Here is a 4,371-nt window from a genome sequence, read left to right on the forward strand (position 1 = left end):
CCAGCCAGCCTGGGCAGGAAATACTGAGAATCTGATCCCCAGTTGATCAGCAAGAAGCTGTAGTGGAGCTGTGGTTCAAGTGGTAGAGTGAGCTCTGAGTAAAAAAGCTCAAGGACAGGACCTAGGTCCTGTGCCCTAGGACCATGTGCCCTGGGACAAGGACAAGAAAAATAAAATTGAAGACAAAATTAAAGAAGACACCAAAAAGTGGAAACAGCTCCCATAGTTCTAGTTTGACAGAATTAACATTAGGAAAAGCCCAAAGACAATCTACTAATTCTATGGGATACACAAAAGATACCGGTGTTATTCTTCTTAGAGAATACAGCCCTTAAACCCAACTGTATCCTGAGCTTACTAGGCCCAAGCCAGAGGCAGGCTCTGCAGGTCTGAGGACACCTTGCTTATGCTTACCGCTGGGGTCACATCAGCACAGGGAATCTGATACATAATTGCTTTCATCTGCATTTTTAACCTTCCTTGCCATAGACTTCTGAAAGCTTCCCTTCTTTTCTGCTTTCTGAATAGTTTCCCTTTCATCCTCTCAGCATGTGTCTTGGTGAAATATGTCCTCCATTTGGGACAACTTTCTAAGACCCTTCTTTTGAAATACTCAGAACTGGCTGAGAAGGTAGCACTGTGGCATCGTATTTTCCTTTTGCTTGTGCCTGGAGTGGGGCATGACCTTAGAGCCTTGTGCTTTCTCTTGGCTTTGGTTGCTCAATGCCATGTATCATTGGAACCACATCCCGAGTTTCTGTCCTTTTACAGAAGATTGGAGATAGGAGTTTTCAAACTTCCCTGTTTGCTTTCCCGCTGGAAATGAACATGCTCCACTATGTTGTCCTTTATCTACAGGATCCACTGTACCAACAACCAACAAGTGCAGCCAGTAAGCATCCTTCCTCATTCTATTGCAGACAGTCTTTGTCTACCATACTCCCTCAGATAAACCCCCAGGCCTAATAGATGAGAGGAATACTTCTTCCCATCTCAGCCTAGCATTACAAGCATGAGCCACTGGTGCCTGGCTCTCCCAATTTGTATCATTTTCACTGTCAAAAGCCTTTATCTCTTCGGTGAGTTTTCTTACTAGGTCCCTTATTTGACTGAAATTGATTTGTCTTGCTCTATTTTATAGTCAGGGGCAACGTGCCATCTAAAGGGAGATCATGGACTGTGCTGAGAATTGAGGTTTAGAAGGCACATTCAAACTACGAAAATCCTTTTCTTCTGAACTCAAGAATGCTCTTCTATCTGATGACCGATAATCCAAAGAAGAGGCCAACCATCAGACAAGTACTACGCCACCCCTGGCTAAAGCAAACACCAACATCACCAGCAGCCTCACCAAGCCCCAGCCGGCATCATCTGAACCTGCGATCATTCACATGGTAGCCTCATGCATGTGCTTCAGGAGGGCGGTGTGGGCAGCCCACTTGGGCAGAGAAAGTTCAATAAAGAGAGAGCCACTTCCTGTATGCTCGAGGAGCAACAAGATCAGGCCAAAGATGTGGTGAGGAGCCCACTTCCCGGGTCTCCGCTTTGCCCCCTGCCTGCTTTGCAGTCAAAAACGAGTCTTGAAGAGAGCCAGCGAGCCTGGGCACCATGGGACTGCCTGCCCGCTTGCTGAGCAGCAGCACGAGTGTAGCAGGAAAGGCAGCAAGTCAATGTGCCTCCCCTGCCTCCTCTGGAGACTCAGAACAATTGACACACAGAAGGACACTGAGGGCAGCATGCCAAGCCCTGTTCCAGAAGTTGCAGCAACTACACTCCCCAAGCACCAACCTACTCAGCTGATGTACCCAGCCCCCTAAGCAGGAGAGGCAGGTGGGCAGCAGGGCTGATTCCCTCCCCCAGATATTATATAATACGTGGACAAGGAGTAAAAAAAAGGGAGAAGGGTATCAGCTTGGCTGCCCGAGGCCCAGAAGGGTCAAACCCCCAGGGCCCAGGGGACACAATGGACAGCAGTAAGGAACACTAGTACTAGAAATATTGAGCCTGGGGCCAGGGCCAGAGAGGGAGGACAGCACCCCTCGAGCCCCTTGTGCTGCAGAAGCACTAGCAACAGAACTGGCCGCCAGGAGCCCAGAGGCAGAGCTCAAGGGCAGCACCCCTCTACACCTCGTCCAACAGAAACAGCAGCAGCAGAAATGGCCGCCCGGGGCCCAGAGGGAGACAGGGAAGGCAGCACCACTCCTATCCCCGGTCCTGCAGCAAAGGTAGCATCCACGATCTTGAAGCGACTCAAGAAAAAATGTAATTGTTGCCACCGATTTTATTGCTGCCCTCCCTCTCTGCCTGTGACAATCACAAGACATCTGGAAGTGTGGAGACAGCATCTCAGCCTGTAAACAAGTAGGTGCTCACTGAGCTGTGCTCTGTTTTATTGATGGTTCAAGGAAATCTTTTAGCTCATCACCCCTGGTGTATAGTTATCTGTCTGGGACTGGGGTGGGGAGGCTAAAAGAAAGGAGGGTGCAGGGGGAGACAGAGGAACGTGTGACTGAAGGCACAATTCTATAGATTCCAGCAAAAGCCTCAGCTATATACACTTTCTCTATTTGTCAAATGCTCATGACCCACTGTGCCAACAAGAGCAGCAAGTAAGCATCCTTCCTCATTCTATTGCAGACAGTCTTTGTCTACCAAACTCCCTCAGATAAACCCCCAGGCCCAGAAGCTGAGAGGAACACTGCCTCAAACAAAAGGCCAAGTACCTGCAGCCCCGAGGCTTGGAGTCAATGGCCTGGAGCCTTTGCTCACCATTGCCAGCTCCTGGCACCTCAGGGTCTGCAACAGACACCTAAGCATGCTCACAACTCAGGGGCTCTGCTGAGCTACAGCCTTTTGAGTAACCGTCTTTCCAGAAGCAGGAACTCAAGAGGGTCTTTAGAGCTCCAGGAAATGGAACAGGCCTAGCAACAGACAATTGCTGGTGTGTCACACTTGAAAATCTAGCTCCTTCACTATATTTGATGTCAGTATAACTTGTGGAGGAGATGGGGAAAAACCAGTTGTTTAAGGATACAGGTGGACCTGTTGCAACAATGAGAAGTACAAGTTGTCATGTCCAAAACGAGCTTTACAACGTTGGTGCGGGGGGGGGGGGGGAAAGGGGGAGGAAGGAGAAGGATTGGGATTGGGATTGGGGGGGAGGGGGGAGGCTGGGAAGGGATGTGAAGGGTAAACAAAGGAGGAGGCTGCAATGCTGCCCATGTAATTGTAACTTCTCTGTACAGTATGTTCACAAATAAAATTAAATTAAATTAAAAAAAAATCTAGCTCCTTGTGAGATAGATCTGAGCATTGAGGTTCAAAGGCAAAGCAAGCAGGAAAGTTTGAACACTCCTATCTCCAATCTTCTGTAAAATGACTGGAACTGGGGATGTGGTTCCAATGATACATGGCATTGAGCAACCAAAGCCAAGAGAAAGCACAAGATTCTAAGGTCATGCCCCACTCCAGGCAGAAGCAAAAGGAAAATATGATGCCACAGAGCTACCTTCTCAGCCAATTCTGAGTATTTCAAAAGAAGGGTCTTAGAAAGTTGTCCCAAATGGAGGACATATTTCACCAAGACACATGCTGAGAGGATGAAAGGGAAACTATTCAGAAAGCACAAATGAAGGGAAGCTTGCAGTAGTTGGCAAGGAAGGTTAAAAATGCAGATGAAAGCAATTATGTAACAGATTCCCTGTGCTGGTGTGACCCCAGCAGTAAGCATAAGCAAGGTGACCTCAGACCTGCAGAGCCTGCCTCTGGCTTGGGCCTGGTGAGCTCAGGATACAGTTGGGTCATGGGTGATTCTTCTCTGCACCTCGGCTTCTATGATTTAAGGGCTGTATTCTCTAAGAAGAATAACACCGGTATCTTTTGTGTATCCCATAGAATTAGTAGATTGTCTTTGGGCTTTTCCTAATGTTAATTCTGTCAAACTAGAACTATGGGAGCTGTTTCCACCTTCTGGTGTCTTCTTTCTTTCTTCAATTTTATTTCTGTTCCCATGGCATATGGTCCTAGGGCACACACAGGACCTAGGTCCTGTCCTTGAGCTTTTTCTGCTCAGAGCTCACTCTACCACTTGAACTACAGGTCTACTACTGCTTCTTGCTGATCAACTGGGGATCAGATTCTCAGTATTTCCTGCCCAGGCTGGCTGGAAACAACTGCCTTCCTCATGTCTCAGCCTAGCATTACAAGCATGAGCCACTGGTGCCTGGCTCTCCCAATTTGTATAACTTTGGCTGTCTAAAGGCTTCATCTCTTTGGTGAGTTTTCTTACTAGGTCCCTGATTTGACTGAAATTGACTTGTGTTTCTCTATTTTATAGTCATGCACAAGGTGCCCTCTAAAGGGAGCTCATGG

The sequence above is a fragment of the Dipodomys merriami genome, unplaced genomic scaffold (assembly GCF_024711535.1).
Source record: "Dipodomys merriami isolate MVZ:Mamm:240054 unplaced genomic scaffold, mDipMer1.0.p SCAF_8, whole genome shotgun sequence".
Classification (NCBI taxonomy): domain Eukaryota; kingdom Metazoa; phylum Chordata; class Mammalia; order Rodentia; family Heteromyidae; genus Dipodomys; species Dipodomys merriami.